The following is a 23,982-nucleotide window of genomic DNA, read 5'->3' on the forward strand; positions in this document are numbered from 1 at the left end:
AGACTTTCGTATTCTGTTGTTTGGTGCTGTTAAATACTATACAAATAGTTCCTTTGCTAATCCCTACTGCTTAAAGCTACAGCCACCCAGGGTTGAGCTTAAGGTTAAGCAAACATACCTGACTGGACCCAAGACATTATTTGTGAGTGTACTGCACGGTAAGGCTTCCCAGCCATACCATATAGTACACCCAAATTCCTCATAGTGTGCATGCCGAAAAAGCTTAAATGACAAGGTCTTATTTACTCAGTCATGATTTTGCTGTAGATCACTGTACTGAAAACAGCTCACACAGCAGTTGCCACTATTATCCAAATGCACAAAAGGTGCAAAAAGTGTAATTAACACCTATTGCCAGTGCCTAGAGACAAGACAAATAGTAATAATAGTAATAGTAATAATTATTATTATTCTTTTTCATAGTGGTAGTAGTAGTATTTACAATCTACTATCTGATTGTTGTAAGAGCACAAAAAAGAGACGTCTCCTTCTCCTAAATCCATCCAAGGCGCTGGATTGCCAAGAACATTTACCAATGTTGTTTGATGCCTACTGTTGGGATTTATTCACACAAAACGTCCTAAGAAAATTGTTAGTATAAAAGGAGCAATAATAAATATGGTACAGCACAGAAGTATTAAATAGAAAGAGATTATTGTCTTCCTTGCCAAATAAGATGCCTTGCTTGCCTGAGATCATCAGACAGAAACAAAGCTACTGTGCGACTTCAAAGGATAATCATGGGGCGGTTTTTACCATGATCCTACAGTCATTCTATGCCCCAGGCTCCTGTTTAGTATACAAATTTTGACACTATCATGCACTTGAACAAACATACCCTGCTTGTCCATGTGCACAAGGTCATACACTGTAAGAGGTGGGTAAGGGATTTAAGGCCAGAGAAGGTGACCCTGCGAAAGATAGGATACTGACTTATTGTACTTATGTGCGTGTAGGAAAGACTGCCCACGCAGATATATCTAAATATTTTATAGAGTCATTATCTCTTAACAATCGGTGCCCTAATGGACCCTGTTTCCATTGGGGAAAATTGAAAACAAAATACAAATAAAATATGTATTGACAGATTTTTTTTAATCTAATCTAGTGGTGCAATGATGTTACATCAAAGTGCTAGATGCAACACAGAAGCAAGGGTGAGTACCATTAGATAATCATTGCAAGTTGGAATAGTTTCGTTTTCAAGTTGTCGTGTGTTTCAGCCCTGAGGTCTGGGCTCAGTGAGTCCTTCTGACCCAGGTCTCCCAGAGAGATGTGCTCTTGCAGTACTCAGACTTTTGTTGGTCTAGTGGGTGGCTAGTGTTTTGCAGGTATGGCCTCTACTATGATACCATTGTTTAAACCATACATAAGGCTTGACTTTCAGTCGGATGCATTCAGGGACAGTTTTACGTGGTTACGCTGGCACAGGGTCAGACACATTTTGCCCACTTGGTCCTGCATCCCTTATTGTCTGACAATGGGCATCTTTGGGAGCCTAACATACATGTTGGTAGGGGATGACACGGGCTCCTTTCAGGCTAGGGTGGTAGTCAGCTCAGAGGAGTGGAACGATCTTCCATCCTCCAGAGGGCCCATCAAGGCACCACCTTCTACAGACTCATAGATCGATTCTTAGTCATAAAGTAAGCCAGGACAAGTGATATCTCACAAAATACAGGGCCGACTGTTGCAGGTAACCCTTGTGTTCCATATTCCGTTTAGGATGTGCATTGCATTTCTTTCGGGAATGGAGATATCTGCACTTTATTCACTGTTCTCAGCCCCCTGCAGCCGGTCTTGACTTTGGAAGGAGATGTGGACTGGTGGCTAAATTGCTCACTTACATACATTTAGACCTCGGATCTAAACCTGAATTTGACACTTTGCCATAAAATTCAGTGGTAATGGGGGGAGGCACTGCCCCTAACTCTAAACTGTCAATCTGTATACATTCAAAAAAGTAAAGAAAAAGGAAATATATTTAAGTGAATTGTACAATGTGCTGCCTTCTACCGGCCCAGCATATCCTGATTTTAAGGGTCGAGCGTGCAAGCTCTCTGTGGGCTTTTAACCACGCCCACTCTTCATTGTTCGTGTGCTTGTCTTAAATGCTTCATTTTTATTGGTGCATTTTGTGAAATGTCCCTCCTTTGTGTGCTGAGTACCCTCCCATGCGATTTCACTAAGTGAACATTTTTGTTGGCCATCACACTACGTCACGCTTCTTCCTATTCCAGTGTGTGATGGCCCCTCCTCCGGTTTCAGTTTGCCTTTCATCCCAGCCGCAATCCTTTCTATACATTCACGCAGGGAGCCAATAACTCTCGCGCTCAGGCTCATGACGGCAGTGGCACTTTGAATTGACTTACTTCTGTCAACTGTTTTACTTTTCATTTTCAATTTATGTGGCAAGAAAAGTCCAGTTATGAATTTACAGCGCTAATAGCTCTAACTCGAGCAACGCACGACCCATTGCATTGCAAATGCTTGTTGTTATCTGGTCTCAATCGACCCCACAGTTTATAGTGTTCCACTTAAACTCCCACGTGATCGCAAAACAAATCTTCTTTTGTAAAATGCTCCTCTTCTCATTCGAGCTGGTTCCAGTTATCAAGAAATACTTTAAATAAATACATTGACTGCTTGAGCTCAGAGACCTGTATCAACCTGACAACTAGTCCCACACCAGCCGACAGATATTTTGCATGGGTTTTGGACCAGATACAAAATATACTGCAGCTTGAGAGCAAAAAAGAGTAAAACTAGATGCATATGAATAAACTTTTTTGTGGACGTGCCACATTCCAAAGAGCAGCAGGCTGAAATCTATGAGATTATTACATTTCTGAGCACATAGTCTACTAACACTCACCTCCCTAACCCCAATCGGTTTTGGCACAGCGTTCAGATTGGATTTTACACTTTCCTGTAAGCCTGTTTTAATGTCTGGTATAGGCATATATAATTGTCTCGCCAGGATCATGTATTCCAAAACTTCACAAACAAAAATACTTATGTATTTACCTACACAGAAGTCTTTTCAGCTGGTACTTACATGATGCTTCCACCCACCATAGTATGCAACGACGGGCAAAGAGCAAGACGACTTTGGTCCTTGGCTGTCTTGCACTGGGAATGACGGCATTTTACTGATCACATGTACACATCCACTTACAAAGAAGTGCACTTCTGTATGAGGGCTAATACATTTGTTTGACTATACTTTTTATTTCCATTCTTTGTCCTTCCATTATTTTTTTGTAGTCGTCCTTGTGTTTTTAAGTGATGCCTTCAGATAACAGTAACCAAAAGCTAACAGTAACTTTTCTGTGCCCCAATGGAAATCATGTTTTGCTGTCACGTGGGGAAAAAAAAGAGGTTTCTCCACCTGTCCGAAGTACACCTCCCTGCTCAGCAGCTTTTGTACTGTTCTATTAAAATGATATGCAATTGCATTTACATTTAGAATTTTCATTGCAAGCAAATATATGCCACCTTTAGACTGCAACATATTTGTTGGGCTACATGCCTGCAATATAAGTATTATTGTTAAATATAACAGTTACAGCAGCTGCCTTTGTCAAAGCTTGTTTTCTCTGATGGGATACTAGTGTTTCCTGGCGACCAACACCTTCCCCAGTGCTCTCATTAAATATGGTGGGTCCCCCCCCCCACCCAGGAAGCAAGGGGTATCGTATTGAAGCACCGCTATATCAGTTTAAGTGGGGGTGTCATGGGGCAAATTAAAGTATCTCGTGGCCCTTTCTAACTTTGATCTGTGGCTCGCAGGTCATCAGAAAAAAGAAGAAGAAACTAATAAACAACAATCGTCATAATTCAGCTGTGGAGAGGGGGGCAAAGGGTGCTGACGTAGCCAAAAGCAGCATAAGAAAGCAAAATTATTAAAATGGTAAACCAAAAACAAATTTGAGGCAAATGGAGTGAGAAAGCAAAGGAAGAAAGGAGAATAGGATGCAAACAATGAAAGAAAGCTTAAAAGACAAGAGAAAGATTTAACAACAGCAGGAAGGAAAAGAGGATGATGAAAAGAAAGAAAGGAACAAAAAAGTGTGAAAGAATGGCGTGTGAAAATATGAAAACAACAGAAACGGATCAAACCAAGGGCATTGGAAGAGTTTGCGTGGAGACTCCTATTGACCTCAGTTGGACCCGTTCCTGTCGTTGGCACAAGCCCAGCCACACAAGTGGGGCAGAGTTTTTATCTGCACAGGTGGGGCAATGTTGGGTGGTAGGTTATTTTGTGCATTCCAGCAGATTCCGGAAGTCTCCATCACAGAAATGCAGGGAAAGATTAATGACTTCAGGGAAAGTTTACCCAAGCCCAAAAGGTGCAGCCACTCACCAGTGCAAGTAGGGTGATAATGGGAGTTAGCCCATATGTGAAATCAACACCCAAAAGAGTCAAATTTCCTTTTTCTTGCTATTGGGATGAGATGCGATAGTTAGCGGGGGCAGAAAGACTGTGCCCATTTAGGTGGATGGGGGCATTACCATGACCATTGTGGGCAGCCCCCAACTCAATAGTCCTTGGTGCCTAATAGGCTTTCTGCCCCCTCAGGGGGCAAATGATGGGCTATTGCCCCCATCTACTCCCAAGGGGTGGGGCAGAAAGACTGTGCCCATTTTTTAGAGGATAGGTGGTGCCCTGTGGGGGGGGGGGCATACTGGGAAATATTGCCCCCATCTGCCACCTGGAGGGTGGCAGAGAGACTGTGTCCATTATTTTTGGGGTGGGGCATTGACAGGACCATCATGGCCTGCCCCATTCCTACACTCACTAAATAAAAAAATCCCTGGTGTCCTACAGGCTTTCTGCACCCCTGGGGGTGGGGGAAGGGACAAATCAAGGGCTCTTGCTCCCAACAAAAAAGACTGTATCCAATTTTTTGGGGGGTGGGGGCATTGAAAAGGCCATCCCTACACTAATTATAAAAACAATTCTAGTGGGCTTTCTGCCTCCCCCTGCGAGAAGGGGGGGGGGGAGGTGGCAGAAAAACTGTGCTCACTTTTTTTGGAGTTGGGGCATTGATAGGGCCATCATGGCTTACCTCTACACTGACTAAATAAAAACATTCCTGGTGTATCAGTGAGCTTCCTGACTCCCATGGGGGAGGCTGATCTGGGTCTATTGCCCCCACTTGCCCACCGGGGGGGGGGCAGAAAGACTAAATTGTGCCCTAATAATAATGGGGAGCAAAAGCCATTGCCCAATAAACTGCTCCTCCTCCCTGGGATCTAGTGAGTGGATCCCTGCTTGGCGCTCCCCAGGCATGTATCCATTTGGGGAAAGGTAACAATGGAAATAATTAGATTCTCATGAGATTCTCTCCTTTCTAACTATACCTTTCCCGTCTGGATCGGTGCTCGGTGGCTGAGATAGCCCCATGAGCACCGGTGTGGAGAAAGTGAAATAAGCTGATTGGCTCATTTCACTTTCAGGGCCATTACATCAGCGTGCTGCACATGCTGATGTAATTTCCCTGAAAAGACAAAGGAACAGCATAGAGAGGAAGGAAAGCTGTCTCCCACTTCCAGAGGCTGTTTCTTTTTACAGGAAATCCCTCTGGTGCCTGCACCAGAGGCATTTCTAGTGCTGTGTATGTCAGACGGATGGGAGCCGTCTGATGCACATAAGCACCGATGCATCAAACGGCTCCCGGCAATCCGACGCATCAACGGGGTTAACCAACTGGCCCTTGGACTCCACTTCCTTGTCCTGGGTATGAGAGGGAGCAGGTTCAGTCCTTCAGGGATCCTTTCAGGACACAGACAGCAGTTGTGGTCCTCTTTCAATCTTGTGGAGGTCCAGAAAGTGTTCTGAGGATGTTTCCTTAGGCTGCTATATTTATGATTAGCACTAGCCAGTGGGTGGGGGTGACTCCTGGACATTCCCTAACCAACAGAAAAAAGTTTCTGGGGGCACGCTACCCACTTGTTCAGTAGTTCCTGTTTCCCATACTGCAAACAATCCCCACAGTGCCCCCTGCCTCCTACAATCCAAGATGGAGAAAAGCTTTCTAAACTGTGCAGAGCTTTTGTGTCCACCAAGGGGTGTGGCCGGGGAAATAAGAAGTTCCCTCCTCTATGTCCACTCCCAACCAGTTCTGGGGGTAGCTTCCCTTCCACTGACCTTGGTGCCATCCTAACTAGTGTAGACCTTTGGGTTCAAGGGTTTCCCTTTTTTAGCTCTCCGTTCACACGAAATTATGAATCAGCAGGGCTCAACTCTATCCCTTTTAAGTTGATGAAGGTCCTGAGCCCAGCCCTTACTGTCCTTCCTGAGCTGATAAGGATTAAATGCCCCAGACTCAGTCCATCCTGTCATAAGGCCTAAGCCATTGTCACTTTTGAAACAGTTTTTACACCTCATTTAAGTCAAGCACTTGGCCAAGCAGCTGATGAATAGCTAATATACGTTAGTCTCCAGGAGCTTGAGACAGGGAAAAGTCAAGTCTACAGCTTACTTTTCCTAAATATTTATTCAAAATCCAACGAATTGGACTTTTAGTAAATTGGAAAAATAGTCTTTGAATTACTATTTTAGCTGTTTCCTGTCAAATGTACTCTGGCAATTTTCTAGGATCCAACCACATCCCCGCTAGTGAAAATAATTTTGGGGATCTACTCATTGGCAAAACATACTAACTTTAATTCCACACATGTCCTACTTTTAAATATCAGTAGCTGTACCTTCTTAGCGACAAGGTGTACTTAGGGGTGATTTACTAATATTTAAAAGAAAGGTTTCCCATTTGACAGCAAGTTTTAAGCTGTTGCGGTCAGGTTACACAGGGTAGGCCATGTTTTACATACTCACTCTGTGGATAGGTGGCATTTCACTTTCAGGCATTGGGTGTATTTATTTTACCATTCACTATGGACTTATAGGCAAGTTAAACATGTCAATCAAGGGTACACCAGTTTCACGATGTCTAAAGGGGGAGCACTTTCTTCCTATTTAGCAGGGGTAAAGGGTATAGGGTAAAAAAACAGCAAAAACAGACTGCGGAAAAGGCAAACACTTTGGGGTGACTATGCAGAAATGGCTTATTTGCTACGCTGGGTGAGGTAAGAATATACTCCCAGTATTACCAACACAGCATCATTTAAATGTTTTTAGAAAACATGCTCATGAGATGCAATGGTTTGGGAAAAACTGAAACTTACCAGCAATGCCAAGTACATTTAGTCTCCGTGTTGGAAAATGATTTATGCTGCTAGTAAAGGCTTTTAGTTGCAGAATGTACTGTATTATTCAGATTCACATTAAAGTCTTACGGGCGGTGAAAGCACGAGAGTGCATGCGCGCGGATGCCCTTCCCAACCCTCTAGGTGGTGCGAATGTCTGCGGTGCTCCCCCGGGTGCTGGGCGGCACACACCGAGTCTGCGTAGATGCTGGTAATAGAGTCGGGTGCATTTATGCTAGAGTGCGCCAGCTGGTGCAATAAATAATGCACGAATATATTCCAAAGTGGCGCTAAGGTTTTATTTACTTGCCATGTAGTATGAGTTCACGGCGGATTATTCGCCAGGCAGAATGTAACCCTAACCTTTCATGCTTTCTGTGCAATTTGTGGAAAACAATACAACACAATCATCATAACGTAGATGGTTAAAAGTGAAATGCTGCATACACAATTTTGTTAAAAGTGAGTTCACACAGGGCTTGTAAACAAGCACTAAATAAATAACCTTTTGAGAGAGTGGGAGAAGGGGGCGTTCACGTCTTTTCATATTGCATTGTTTAAATCCTGGAATTACTTGCATTGTTCTGGAAAAGGGATACTTGCACATCTCCAAGAGGAATGTCCGGCTGGTGAACGCACAGACCAGCAGCAGGGTAAAATGAACTATAAAGATGCAGAGACAAGTCCCCAGGGGTGTCAAACTTTACTTTCGGAAACGCCCTCAACTCATCCACAAAGCAAGCAGCCTAACTACTCCGTAAACTGTCAGAGTGGACTTGTGGAATGAAGCTTACGTGGCCACAAGAGATGGCAGCCAAGAAACAGGGTGTGGACTTGTTCCAACTTTTGTCTCACAATCTACTGTTTTCCCTGGTCTGCACAAACACCCTTTCTTAGTTCCCTCGCTTGTTTCTCCTCATCCCACACTTATACCCTCCACGGAAATGTCAAAATATTCTGACCAACCCACATGTGGGGCTGACAATGGCAAACACGACTGTCTAAAATATGAGAGCAGGCCCCCAAGCAAGCTTGGCTGTGTCTCCCACACATCCCGCCTCCTTCCTGCCTCACTGCCGAGGTCCTTTCACACAGCTGGCAGATCACCTGCAGCCACCACGACAGGTGATGCGGGTAATAGACCAGATTGAACAGGCCACGAGAACTGGAGTTATTAGCGAGGAGCTGTTTTCTTTCTCAGACGTCTAGATCTCGCCTACTGTGAACTACTGGGAATTAATTAACATACAGAAAAACAGAACGGCGATGAAAACTTTTACTTAAAACAGCCTTGAAGTGAAATGCTCATGACGAAAAAAACAGCTTGAACAATCTCATCTGGCATCCAGAGAAAATGTTCACAGAAGGCATGTTGAGTAGACCAAATGGCTGCTCTGAATATATCTCCTTAGTTTAGTTTAGTAAAGCCCTACTGCCTGCCTCTGCTCTGTTGAGATAAGCATGAGCATATGGCCCCTTAACATTTCAGACAAACAAAATAAGTGCCAGCTCAAGTTAGCTAATCAGACTTGGATAGAGGTGTTCTTTAATTAAACAAAACGTTGATAGTTATATCATGATCCTTGCTATTGATATTATGTTTGCTTTCCTTTTGTTGTTATTAAAGGAACGGCTGTTATTATCCTCAACCATCATCACTGTTGGTATTACCTTAGTGTTCATTTAGTAGCCTCCCAAGCAGTTAGCTGCTCAGTGTCTCAAAGCCCAGTCCTGCTATTTTAGTCAACATTACCTTTCAAACAGTGACTAGTTAGCCCATGTTTACAATGGGGAATGCATAAAAAAAAGTCTTAACATGTACTATCAGCTGTGCCGTTAGCTAAAGCACCATAGTAGATTTTGGGATCACTTTGAAGCTACACAGTGAAAAAAAATCAGTGACAGTAAAAAATAATCGAGTGAATAAAACAATTCATAAGAAGTACCAAAATTCAGCAGTCCATTAAGGATTAAAGTGACCTAAATGGGCAAAGGTCAGAGATCCTGCCTGTGGATCTACCTCCCCTCAACCCTTTACCTGGCCTGACATCTCAGGTTCATATGCACTCTTCAACAAGGACCTCCTATTCACCTCACAAGAGGTTAGTCACTAGCAATACTTTCCATCACCCAAGTTTGCTACGAGAATAATAACCTTCCTGCTTCTTCTTGATTCTTGCAGTGGTGATTTCCCGCACAACAAATACTGTGACAGTATCGGGACTCCAAGAAAGGTTTTCGCAAGTTGCAAGAGTCGAGAATCATGCAGCTCAGCATATATTCAGTCTACGACACAATGATAACATCAAGCAGGCCCTTGGAATGTTCCACTGAGACAACATGCAAGGCTCTGTGCCTTGTCTCAAGACCTTCCTACAAGACTGTGCTCCTGTCCAACCAGCACACCGTGGGGCGGTTCACAAACTTCACTTTGTAGTAAGTTACGTGGTACTACTCAGCGTACTACAAAATGTAATTCACAAACTACACTTTTATATAAGCTTACACTTTTGAGAAAGTTTACTACTTTTCTGTTTTCACAAACTGCACTTTGTAGTAACTAACACTTTTGTACTAAGTTGTTACCTTCATTATTTTCTTTGGCAGGGCATTGTAGTACCAGTGGTTGGCCTTATGCAGCGTTGGACTTACTACTACAAATGTGCAGTTTGTGAAATTACTCAAAAGTGTAACTGTACTCAAAATTGGAAGTAAACTTTGTAAATCAGGTCCCTAAGTGTCTACGTCTGGCTTCCTTGAAACCAACAACCACCTGGCTGCTCAGGCTAAAATCTCAGTGACACATATTTATATGCAGGGAACTTCTCTGTCAAACTCCCTTCTTGCCTCTCCCAGACTAGATGAAGACTTTCTAAAGTCCAGAGGGGCCTGAATACATACTTCTCCCATCCAACCTTCAGCTTGGTCATATCAGATCAACAGACCCCACACTGTGCTTCACACACACCCTTCTGTCACCCACAGCTCTAACTCATGGCTGATGAGATGCATAAAACTGGTTCACTATACCTTTGCCACAACATTGAAATATGTTGCATTTAACCGTCAACTACAAGTAAACGTATAAAGGAGTAAAAATGGACACTGCAACATTAAATGAAACGCAGCCTAACCCCCAATACCTATAAAGTGTACAAGACACTGGGCCACCTTAGGTACCGTGTACCTTGTCATCAACGTAGTGCTCTGAGGCAGCATAGACGGTCCTGTGTCACTATTCGAAAAATACCCGATGCCTGCGTTGTTGGTGGTAAGTGTGCGCTCAGATCTGTAGAGTTTGAAGCTATTTGCTCTCTTAATTTAATAGAAGTATAAAGTAAAACTATTAAAACTTTTTATACAGATTCCGGAAAGAACTTTTTGTGTCAGACACACAGACCTTGTTGAACATCAGGTCAGGAGTGTGATCAGTGACTCTCCCGTTATCCTAGGTTAGTCAAGCGCAGTACCATACCACATTCGCTAGATGCTTCCCTTGGAGCCGGACTGTCCTTGTTGTTGTTTTTCTAAAACGCATTGGAGGCATTCACAGCAACAATCAAGACTTACTACACTAAAGATCTCCCAGGGACAATGTTATTCAGGGAAATCTCACAGTCCCTTGTGGGCCTGAGACGGAATAAAGATGGTGAACAGCAGCAGGCAGATGGCATTTGCCGTGGCATGATGCAAAATAATGGGGCCCTCCTGCAGAATGTGATGAGGGGGCCCTGAGTCACCCATTATCTCACAGATATACACTGGCCTTGGGCTGAATGCCCCCCCTCGAAAGTTTGGGGGCCCCTTGCAGGTTTGGGAGTGTCCATGCACCCCAGAGGCTGCAGTGATCTGTTACACGTCTCTCTCAGGAGTACAAGGCCTAACATTTTAAAGTGTTTTTTGTTTACACTGGATTCGGATGCCTTTCTGTAAGTGTTAAAATGCATGAGATTGCAGATAAATAGATTCCATGGCTGTTAAACATAGATAAGGATGGCCTTGTCTGTTAAAGACCGATTCTTGGAAGCGTGGTGGTTACCAAACCACCAATATGCTGCAAATAGGGACAGATGTAAGCGCTCATGTGACTTAAAAACAGAGAGCAAACAACCTAACATAGCAGTGAAAGTACTGCAAAAACATTAGGATTGAATTATTTTACATAGATGATGTGCCCATTTTCGCATGATGCTGCAGAGATAAAAACACCACAAAGGTCATGTGCTCCTAGCAAAACAAGATGTTTGTATCTGGAGATGGTGATATTATTTTTGCATGTGTTTGCTGCATGATGGGTAAAGTGATGGATGGCCCATTAGGCACAGCCTCATCACATCTGAGAGTGTGGATGTCACAAACAGTAAGCTGGTTACCAGCTTCCTGTTATTCGGCCTTTCACGTTAATTCACATGCATGTATGGGGTGTACCAAACGCCCTCTTTCCTTCCACATGAAGTTGAGACATAAGGCAGGGGGAGACGTTCTACCAAGAGTGAGGGCGCTGAATGTCCTCATCCTCATCATACCCAAAGCTGTCCCAGATTTCTGCCTCCTCCCTCCACTGAATGGCTCAGTCTGACAGCACACAGTGAGGAAGAGGCATGGACCTGGGAGGAAATCGGCAGAAGGTGTTAATCAGTCGACGCCTGTCCCTTCTGTCTTTTCCTGCACTCCATGGTTGCAGCCAGCTGCCATGCAATGACCAGGAGTTACTCAAAAAGGAAACCTGTACTATATGAAACGATAGTCGCAAATCAATGTTAGTCTACCGGATGTGGCAGACAGAGGCTTAGGTACTCTCTGTTACTGATTAGGGACAGAACAAAGATAAGTAAAGTTCTGTAGTTTGCGATCTGAATTAGAAAAATTATGGAAGTCATAAATCCTCAGCTAGCGAGGCAAAGGTGCTAGCCATAAGGACTCCAAAAAGCTGGATACTTCATTTCCACAGTCCTACTAAAGCCTCAATCTTCAGAGCAACAGCTCAGAGATGGACACTTTGCTAACGTGGCCAGGAAGGATGCACCTTTTACAGGTAAACTTGGGACCTTTCCCCAGTATAAACAGCTCTGTACTTTCTGTCATGCCGCTTCAGTGGTTCCCAAACTTTCAGGAAAGGCCACCTTGACATCAGCCTTTGGGTTAAGTTGCAAGAAGGCTCTATAATGTTGCAGTTCATCTTCACAGCAAAAGGCTTCCTGGCTTCAGTGAGACCACTATGTCCCGGATGTTAGACGAGAGCCTATCACCACTAGCCAGAGAAAAGTTCTCAAAGCAGAGACTCGAAAAATTAAGGCACTCACTTCAATACTCAAGCAGGCGGGTAGTAACAACACTCAAGGGCAGACTATAGGAAAAAACTGATCACCTTCATCCATGCCGGGCTGTTTGCTCCTGAGAGTGGGTAAGTTAAGGTTTTTAAAAGGTGAAACCAGCTGATGATCCGTGTTTTGTTTTCTTTTAGTGGCTGGGAGGTAGGCAGGGAGTGCTGATAGGACAAGCCTACTAACTAGGAGTAAACATGAAGGTAACTTTCTCCTTCTGCTACATCCTGGCTGCTTTCTGCTCTCAGCTTGTGGTTCCACAGCACTGAAAACAAACAGGGATGAGAAGAAGGACGCATAGGACAGTTTCTAGTTCAGTGAAGAGGTTCTGTAACATCTAGCGGCTGTATTGTGCATCCCTTCGAGAGGAATCCTCAAGAGTGTAAACTTCAAGAATGCGTACACACTTGCCAACATAGCTGCCCTTTATTTCTTCAACCCATACATGTCTGGAGAACGTCACCGAAGCTGCCCTTTCTCTCTTGAAATTTGAAAAACGACTATAGCAGTGGAAAGTTTTAGATTTAATACAACTGCAGGCTGGTCTGTATCTGGCTGTGGTGGTGTTAGCAGCTCTCCCATCATCACTGTCTTCCGAGCTCATAAGGAGTGGGTTCAATACTAGTAAAATCAGGGCTGACCTGTGATGAGCTACACAACACACTTTCTGTTGATGTGACAGGCTTTACAGCTGAGAGGCACATGTGGCACCAAGCTCACTAACATGCCTGGACACAGTTATGGAGATAAAGAAGGAAGGCTGACAGAAGAAGAGTGCCTCCACACAAGCACATGGACTCAAAGGGTATGTGCATCTATGTAGCCAAAACTACTTCAGAAAAGTCCATACATACATTCTTCATCCAAACGATTATCATCATAAAGTTTGTGACACATGATAATTAGTTCATTTTATTAGTTAATTCTGTGCTATTATCTGCACACACTTTCATTCCACACAGCATACAGCAATCTGCTCCAGAGGTGTTCTGGGCGCACGCTCACCAGGGAGAGTACACTATGGCATTCCCAGAAACAACAAAGGGACTGTACGTAGGTGATTGATATTTCTGGCTTCTTCCAGACTACCGGGCATGCTTGGGAATCTGGGGCTTTGGTGGGAAAGCCGAGTCTGTCACCGAACATAGATGCTCTTATGCTTTGGCCGGGGCACCAAGGTTTTTATATATAGAGCTTCAAGGGGTTTGGCTAGTACTCAATAGTCCTACCTGTTTGAGTGCACATCCCGGTGCTCACAATTCTCTCCTTTGTGTTAGTATCCAGGTCAGATTCTCATTTGCAGGGACAAGATCTCAGAATATTGTTGGTGCTTCAACACACTCTAACATCAGTCACCATCACTCAGCACCTCAGGTCAACGCAAGCTGTGGATTCCCTTGAGAAATGCTTAAAATATTAGAAAAAGTACTAAATAGCTATGGGAAAGGGTGCTGATTTGTGGCATTAACTAACTTGATTTCCTTGCATTTACTCACACTAAGCTATCTTTTTACATTTCTTTATAAGAGCAATCCATACCCATTAGTTTTCGACCTCCTTTGGGAGTTTGGCTCGATAAGACCGAGTAAACAAAGTACTCATCCTTCAATCCTCAAGGACGCGGCAAAGGTCTGCAGGACCTACATAGCTCATTTTCTTTTCTGTGCGTCCCAAACTCTTTAAAACCACAACCCAATTTTTAGAATGATAAACTTTTGTGGCCCACCTAGCTTTAATGGACATGAGACAGGCAATTTTTTAAAGTAACTAAAGTATTGTGTGATAGCATACTGTCATTTACAGAAAGCATATTTTCCATTGAACTGTCCACTAAATTTGTACAGACATACTGTTTTCCTGATAAAAACTATACTGCACATAAATAATAATGTGTAGAAATCGGGCTTGATTGAATATTTATCATTTGAGCACCATCAAGTAAAGTGGCTTGATTTGTGTTGATCCTATTAAAATCTTTGCTTCCATCATATTTCAGAATTATAAACAAAATAATAACTTTGCTTTTGCTTTCCTAACTGCTGAATGTGCACAGTCCAGATTTTACAGGTATTTACATTTTGTTGCGTGTTGCACAAAAATGACACCCTGCAGCCTTACCTTCATTCTCCTATACCCCAGAAATATTGTCACATAATTCACTTTACTTTTCTTTCTCTGACTGCAATGTGAGTGGAGTACTAAACCCCAATCCCCGTGTCAAAAACATAAGCAGCAATTTGTCAGAAGACACAACCTGGCATTTGACCTCGGTCTTTGAAGCACAGCAAATGCCATTTATTGCTTGGGCTTTTACGACCCGATCGACCAAAAATCAGCTGACGACCCAATAGTGGATTCTCGACCCACAGTTCGGAAAACACTGCCCTATTTCCTTGTTACTAGGTATTTGGTGAACCAAGGTTTCTTGCACTAGGTAACACAATTTCACTCTGAAGAGCAGCACTTTTCTAGAAAACTAAGGGAGATTCTGACCTGGATACAAGCAGCCACGTGGCCCCCGATGAGAGCTGAGGAGCAAACTCTGCATCTGGCATTACAATAAGTGACCAGGCTGACACAGACCTAAATGGATGAGATCAGCCAGTCAACAGAAACTCAGTAAGATCTGAATGAGCTGGATTTAGGTTAATGCAGTTTGCAGACAAAGCTCTGCAGCAGAGTGCTTTTCACAAGGCTCAGAGAGATGCCCTCTAGAGTTTCATGTCCGAGGGACACTGCAACCTGATGGAGAGGCACAGCAAGTATTTCATCAGGTGAGCACAGGTTAAAAGCCTGACTAGCAACAGGAGCTGCATTCTGAAACAGCCGTGCTCATGAGAGCTTTTAAGAAAAGATGCTGGGTCAAGGTATTCTGTAGAGTAACGCCACAGCTAATGCTGCATTATTATCTAAGTTATATATTGTGCATGAAAGCAAGTTTAAACGTAGGAACTGCATTTGCATGGTATGTTGTTATGTACATTGTATCACTTCAGTACCAGGCTCCCATACTTGTTCAAATCGAATCAAATTGTTTGACAGAAACCCAGTTTTAGTACAAAGAGAAGGAATGTCATCCCCAAATTTCTGCCAATAAACCATAGAGATGTGGTTACCAAAACTATGTTGTCCAGGGGTGACTGGAACCCTTCGAAAGTGGTGGGGCGAGTGAAGTGCCCCACTACTTCCCAAAAAAACAAAATAAAACACCCCCTCCCTCTAAAACCCAAAAGTAAATCACCACTCCCCCCAAAAGCCCCAAATAAAATACCCACTTTCTCCAAAAGTCCAAATAAAAACGAAACATTAACTAAAAAATAAAACACAACCACTACACTTACATGCATTACACGTTTCAAATCAACTAAAATAAAATAGCACTTACTCACGGTCTGTGCGTCCTCCTCACTGTTCTTCTGCTGTCTCTGCTGTCCAATGTAAGAAGAGCTCCCCTGACCAATCCAGTCACTTCTCATGCAAAGTGCCTGGATTGGATGGAGAGGGCTGGCTGGATGCTCCTGCAGGTCAGGGAGGCCTGTGCTTGGTCTCCACCCAGCTGTCTAAAGACAACTGGGTGGAGAGCTTCAAAGTGTGCATGTCACTTTGGCTGTTGCAAAACAGCCAGCCAAAGTGACATGCGCACTTTGGAGCGCCCAATCAGCCCTGATTCAGTCCTCACTACTGCCAATCGCAAGAAGAGGACACGCCCAGCATGTTTCTGGACTCAGGGTGGGCATTGCCACAGTGCACACTGCACCAGTAAAAATAAAAAGGTATTGAAATCTTTTCATTGCTATTTTATTTTTTTTCTTCATGGCTTGCAGTGTGTGTGGGGAGGGAGGGAGGTTGGGAGAGGAGGGGAAGGGGTGACGCCCCCCACCCTGGATAAGAAACATCCGCTGATGTTGCCACTTTCTCATACATCCAACTGGGTTTGAACCCACATCCTCAGGTTTTGCATAAATAGTGGAGATGAGACCCTTAGGGTTCACATTTGTAAAAGGCTTCTTAATACTGTTAGAGGCCTAGATGCTGCCTCTTTATTATCAGGGTATACGGTCCAATGCATTAACTGGAAACAACAAACTGCATTGGTTAACCATAGTCCATATTATTGCTTATACTTATTAAAGGATTTGATTTCACCCCTCGGATAATATCTCTTAGCTTTCTGCACCTTCCTTCTAACCATCTCTCAAAGTCACCCTTCACAGTTCCTGGCAAAAACTGTGAATTGTCCATAGGTGGAATGAAGGAAGCTGGCACAATGGTCAATTTCTGTTTTTTGTGACTGAGTCCCATACCTCTAAACTAAACCTCAAAACCTTAGATGAGTAAGGGGCTGAGGTCTAATATTCGAATTAAATCAAAATGTAGGTAAGCCCATAAAAAAGATAGTTAGATCATATCTTGCTTTTCACAGTTCAAATCTAGAATAACGCATCCAATCAGTTTGTGACATCCAGTGGGGGTTTATTTTGATTATAAGGAGAGTAAGGATTCATGTGAGATACAAGGGAGGTGAACAAGCGCCAAAGAAGAGCAAACACCGACACGTGTTTCACCCCCTAGTGGTAGCTGTACCTGGGGCTTTCTCAAGGCTTTCCAAATATTCTTAAGAACAGTTCATATAGAGTCTCATTATCCTTGTTGCTTTCAAAGAAATTATGGCACTGCAACGCAGGATTTATCCCGGATACTCCGAGCCCGATTAACTTGTTAACTGATTGAACAAGGATAATGAGTCTTATCTTGTGGTGTTTAACTGGGGAGTTCAGGCCCCTTGTGTTCCATGTTATAATTTTACCATAAGCTTCACAATTTGTAATGGTGTCGTGGGCTGTTGATGGGTATGGGGCTTTTCCTGATAAGTAAACTTAAAAAAATAACTAAAAAAGCCCATGACTTAAGGCTTTCTCTTGTCGTTCATAGAATTTCCTGAGGTCCATTCAGTGTGCATACCCTGTGGGGCACTGGGCATATCTGAAACTACAGAACAAAGAGAAATGTTCATCTATAACAAATACGCCTCTCAGTCAGTGATGCCAAGGTGTGTCACTTATTCAGGATGTCTTCCAAAAATATCTTAAAATAGGTTGATTGATTGTTCCTGGAAAGTTAAATGCTCAATTTTCCTGGCTTCCCTCATTATTTTGCCTTTTAACTGAGAAGAACCCAACATGGCTATGATATCTCTTGATAATGCATTAGGTGGATTGCTCGCAGTCCCTCTCTATGCTCCAGAACAATGGGCATCTCATAGGTTTGACTTTCCTTAAGCACAAATCAGACCTAAGATTTTCGAAACATCTCCTTCTTCGTCTTCCTGAACATTATAGATTGGCACATTGTCTTGTCTTGATCTATCCGCCAGGCCTATGCATTTCTCCCAGAGCGCCTTGATTTCTTATTGTATTTTCTCAAAGCCCTGACTCATGTTGACGATACCATCTTCATTGGTTTCAACGTGATCCCCAGAGCTTGAAGTTCCTTGGTTACTTCAGACATGCCAAATGCTATATCAGCCTTAAGAGCCTGTATTTGAGATTTTAACATATAATTTCCCCCAAGCAGGTTGGCAAATCTTCCCTTGTAATGTATGCCCTAGTGTCTCCTTTTTTAGGGGTCCCTGTTGTTTGCTTCAGTGCATAAGTCATTGTTTTAGGCGGCGTTGTTGTCAGAGTGCACATTTGTCTGCAAAAGTGACCATTCTTTTGAGCATTTACTCATTAACAAATTATGGTGAAGCCAGAGTACACTTCAGCTTAAAATTAGCTATCCCAAAAGATCCGATTCAATCGGACTATTACAGGGATAAAATTTGGGGTTGACCACCATCTTATTAGCCTCTTTGCTAACAACATAATCTTAGGCATTTCGCACCCACTGTGTCAGGAATAAGGCTGTGCGCGGTCCAGGTCCCGCCCGAAACTCCGCTGCGCGTATTTGCGGTGCTTCATGCGCACCACTTGTCATCCCCTCTTGTTCTAGAAGTGGTTATCAGAGTCGCCTGCCCTGTGGTAAAGCTCATGTAGCTGCAGGGTCAGGACATTGGTGGACAAGAGGCACTTATCAGTGCTATTCTATGAATGGACTACAATTCCCAGTTTTCTAGAGGCAGCAGCCATCTTGGGGTGGGGCAGGCCTATAAAGTCCAGCCACACCCAAGCACATTGCTCACTATTTAGAAGACTTCGATGCAGTCAGACCTCGTGGGGGTTCCTCTGAAGAAAAGCAGATTTCCTGCATGGCAGATTGACAGCAAATCGGAGTATCCTTGTTTCCATGGCGAATTCAGATACGAGCAGGTCGTACTCGTAGAGGTAAGGTCTTGATGAGCCCAATCTTGAAGGGAGTTGTTACTTCCAAAAGTAAAGCGCCCCTTAGCACAACGAGCAACGCGCTTTCAGTACAAAGAGTAAAGCGCTCCTGGCATGACGATAAAATCGCTTTTGACCACATGAGTAAAGCGCCCCTTAGCACAACGAGCAAAGCGCTTCAGGCCACACGTGTAAAGCACCCTTGGCACGATAATCAAAACGCTTAAGTCCACACGAGTAAAGCGTCCTTGGCAAGACAATAAAAAGAGCTTTAGGCCACACGAGTAAAGCGCCCATGGCAGAACAATCAAAAGCGTTTCAGGCCACACAAGTAAAGCGACCTTGGCACGGCGGTCAAAGCGCTTCATGCCACATGAGTAAAGCGCCCTTGGCACAACAATCAAAGTGTTTCAGGCCACATGAGTAAAGCGCCCTTGGCACGACAATCAAAGTGTTTCAGGCCACATGAGTAAAGCGCCCTTGGCACGACAATCAAAGCGTTTCAGGCCACATGAGTAAAGCGGTCTTGGCATGAGGATCAAAACGCTTCAGGCCACCTGAGTAAAATGCCCCTTAGCACAACGAGCGTAGTGCTTCAGACAAAGCAAGTAAAAGCGCTCTCTGGCATAATGAACAAAGCGTTTCATGTATGATGATCAAAGCGCTTCATGAACAACAAACAAGGCACTTCTGCCCACCGAACAAAGCGCTTCAATTTCAATGAGTAAAACTTTCAGGCCTTAGTAGTAAATGTGAAAACGTTCTGGAGATAAGCAAATTATAGTTTCATTGTTTTTTGAGAAGCATAATATGTGAGATATATATTTAAGTCTTTGAGAATTTCTAGGCTGAGATCAAACGTTTATGTTATGAATGCCTAGTTGTTACATGATTGATATTCCGAGTATGGCCATAGTCCAAAGCTCTTGCCATCTCTAGGTTCAGAGGTTGCAGTTTGTTCTTGTTCCAAGATTCAAAGAAGGGGCTACGCCCAATTCACAAAGAGTCTCAATCTGATACCACGGAGACGCCTTTATTCAGGAGTCTATTGGTGAGTTTATACTGTTATGAATGAGTAGATGCATATTTGTTCTAACCGTTTCTTTTTAGATCTCTCTCCCTGCTGTTCCCTACCTTAATTCCCTTCCCCCCGCCTGGCTTCATCATAACTCTGTGCTCTCATAGCTTTCTGAGTTGGTGACGCCAGGAGGTGGGCCTTTTGGTCAGCAGCGTGCAGATCCAGAGGAAAGGGCACTGTGACACACTGTTACCTCTTTCCGCCCTCGTAACAGAACTCCAGGCCTTCTTGGACATATCGGCCCTCAAGGTGAATAGCAAAAATCTATTTTTTTTTACCTTTCGTGCCACCACCCCATGAAGAGACCCTATGCTCTCTGTTCCTGTTTTGAATGGGCGCCAGACTTTATACCTTGCCTGGGGTTCAGCTTTACCTAATCCATATCCCGAAATATCATTCTGAACTACGCAGACCTTACTGCATGGACATTGGCTGATTTGTGTACCTGGCACTGACTTGCTGAGCAGGGTAGTGGTCATTAAAATGACCATACTACCTTGCATCCTGTATCTGTTTCATAGCCTTCTGCTGACCACACCTTCCCCAAAGACAATCTGGGATGGGAAAAAAACTCCACCTCTCGAAACACCTGCTCTAATACCTGACAAGGGAGGGAGAGCTGGCAGTACCCTGCCTACTTTTCTCTTTCCAGTTATTCCAGCTTTGCTTTTAGGCTGAATGGAGCTGGCTGTTCTCGGAGAAACACTGGTGCTTCACGGACCAAGCCGTGGCAGTCTCCCACATCTGGAAAGAACCTTTGATGCAAACATCTGGCATGGGAGCTCTATTCCTCTCCAGTTACTGGCATGGTTTTTCGAGTATGATATGGAGTGGCAACCAGAACGGTTCATTCTTTCACATCCCATATGACTCCAATCCTCTCTAACCCAGACTTTACTCCGGGAATGTAGCAAAACCAGTTCCATTGATGTCAGGTGAGGGGTTGCAAACGGGTTAGGTGCTTGTTTGATACTTAAGGGATTATATTGTTTGAACAACTGAAAGCGAATTATGGGCTGCTGGAAGCTGACCGATTGCAATACCTTCAGGTCCGTCACTCGGTGATGCAATACTCTCTTACGCCTCATGCAGAGAGACCACTTACGCTATTAAAAAAAAGGGTGATCTTAAAAAAGATGACAAACATCTTAGCACTGAGTTGTACATCTTACTAGGTAAAGGAGCTCCATCATTCAGAACAACCGGTCAAGCCAGATGGGAAGCTGAACTAGGGGGGACGTTATCTGACAAAGAGTGGGAAGACATTTATTATAGAACACATCATTCCGCCCACAATATGGCGAGCATTGAACCAGCCTACAAATTAGTATCCTACTGGTATCTAACACCAGCACGGCTCCAGATGTGGAATCAGGCCCATTCCAGAGAGTATTGGAGAGGCTGCAGTGGCACTGGCACCCTGATGATTCAGATCACACTTTTAACACTACAATTCAATGGGTTCCGGCCTATACTAATTTAGGGTTGCCTAACCAATTATCCTTCCCACTCCGCTCCTTGAGAGGGAAACACATGACTCTGGAGTTGGGAATTGTCCACAAAGTGATACTGTCTTTATGGGGCACTGAGAGGATACAGGAATACACCACCTGGCTACACAAGTTGTGGTTTAAACTGGGGATGGACAAATTGTCCTTCGCTGTTGACCACCATAGCAACACTTACCCTGAGATGTGGACTCCTTTAATATGTATACTATCATCCGTACTCAACGGGCTCACCTCCCCCACATACCTTGAAGTGCTTTGTTTGCTTCACCCACCTGATCCTACTAACGACTAACTCCCACCATAAATTTCATGATCAATACATTTTCTCTTAGCTGCTTTGTGCCTACATATATTTCCAATACAGACCACTTATACATCACACAAGAAGTAATCAGAGGGGTGGGTGGTGGTTGTGGGTTATTGTTGTTAATTGCTTCTTTCACCAAATCTTCTCAGCAACGCTGCCAGCCCAAGGATTGTAGACATAAAGCTGTGTTAATCTGACTCTTGAAAATAACTTGATGCTGCCAACCCTATGGGTTGTAGGCAACTAGCTGTGCATCTTTGCAACTTGCTAAGGTTATACAATGAAAATAATTGATCCATAAAATTGGCTATCCTGGGTTAAAAAGAGATGTCAACAGCCAGAGAGGACATCAACATTAGTTTCATGCACCAGTAGAAAGCAATAGCTAATCAATTGTAGGAATCCCCCATGTTGTATGGTGCGCATGGAGAGCGTTTGCTAATCAGGTGGTGCAAAACGTTTGAGCCACTGTCATAGGATGTCACTTCCAATTATATTAATTGGCCCAACACCCTCCTTCTAGGCACTGGCTCAGGACATCCTCATCCTGTGTCTTCCTGTGGAATGAGAGTCAATTTTAAGCCGGGCCTAGTATTTCAATCAACTACCTTCCTACTCATTCTGGAGGTTTCTTATCTCTCTGTCTTTAAAAAGTCTATGGGATGTCCTCAGCACCAACCACTGTACCCTGTCTGCTCAATAGTGATGCTCAGTGTGTCTGCCTACCACCTCCACCCTTGCCAGTCTGTCGACTGTACGCGGTCACCTTCATATCCAGTTTTACGTTCTGTCTGCAGGTCCCAAAATGGTGGCCATTGTCCATCTGCTCACAATTGAATGCAATCCTGGGGGTCCAGCTACTTCTCAGGGGCTGATACCTACACCACTATGGGTCTCTGTAGGTGCTTTGTACGACCCGTGTTTGGAGCTAATCTGTCAGATGCTTTATTTGTTGGGCAACAGTCACACCCCCTTGAGAGTCCCCCCTGTCTGTTTGAATACAAGCAAGCTCCTTATTGTCACGAAGAATCACAACACCTTCTGTCCTTCGTTCTGTTCCATAGTCTCACAATTCATTTTTGACAACAGAAACCTAGTTGCAATGTTGGATTTGTTGCGACTGCAGATGCCCTTTTTAATGTACATTTTGAAGTAGAATTCTATATGTAATGAAGGCAACACACTTGTTGAACCAAATAAAAATACTGGTACATTGAGAGCAAATTCTGAGTATCTAGCAACTGAAATGCTAGAGTAAAGCATGCAAGCTAGTCACACCTTTAGTTTTCTTTTGAAGGCGAGGAGCTCTCACAAGATAAGGGGAAGAGCGGATGATAGTGGGTTCTATATTCTCGGATATATTTTAGGAGAAGGCTTTGCCTCCTATTCAGATGAGTGTGAGGATAGATTATTTGAGCAGGTCAGTGAGGAGGCTACTATTGTAGTCATCTTACTTGAAGTGGCACATTATCTAGAAATACCATCTATGGTTTGAAAATTAGGCACACTACTCTGACAAATGAGAGCGATATGGTTAAAATCAGAAGATGGTACTTTGCACAAGAGACGCAAAAATCAGACGGTGTCTGAGAAGATTACTCACAGGAAACGGTTTGTTACTGACACAGAAAGATAAGAGTAAGATAGTAGTTTTGCTTCAGGTGGTTAGTGTCTATCATGAGGAACTTGGGGCCTGATTTAGAACTTTGCAGAGGGGAATACTCCATCACAAATGTTACGGATTACAATTACAATCCAATTATATCCTATCGAGATTGTGACACGGCAGACGGGCTATCTGTCACCTTTGTGATGGAGTTTCCCATGCTCTAAGTTCTAAATCAGGCCCTTAGTTTTTGTCTACAGTGCGGAAGAACAGTCCATTGATTACAGAAATATTTAGGAAGGGAATTGAGAGAGAGGTGGTATAAATAGAACTGTCAAAACATCTGACATTGCCAGATACAAATAACAATGTGTAGTGTACCGAAAAGGCGCTAATAGGCTGAAGATGGATGTTGCTGCTGGTACTACAGTTCAGAGGGGAGCTGACCTGGCAGTTTGGGATGGACTGGTTCTATTGGAATAGGACCAAGGCTGATTTGCATATGGCTAGTTATTGTCTGAGGCAGCCTGGTGGGCAAAAAAACAATAAACTGGATTGTGGCTCAAAGTAATTGCCATCTGGTGGATGTTAATTCACAGAATCCATTCATGACTTTCTGTTTCC

General features: G+C 43.6%; 1 protein-coding gene across 1 annotated transcript in view; it reads right to left on the reverse strand.

Annotated features, from left to right (window-relative positions):
• The window catches only part of GAB3 (GRB2 associated binding protein 3), a 293,254-nt gene that overhangs the window by 85,971 nt on the left and 183,301 nt on the right, over positions 1-23,982 (reverse strand). The window lies entirely within an intron of this gene.

The sequence above is a fragment of the Pleurodeles waltl genome, chromosome 2_1 (assembly GCF_031143425.1).
Source record: "Pleurodeles waltl isolate 20211129_DDA chromosome 2_1, aPleWal1.hap1.20221129, whole genome shotgun sequence".
Lineage (NCBI taxonomy): Eukaryota > Metazoa > Chordata > Amphibia > Caudata > Salamandridae > Pleurodeles > Pleurodeles waltl.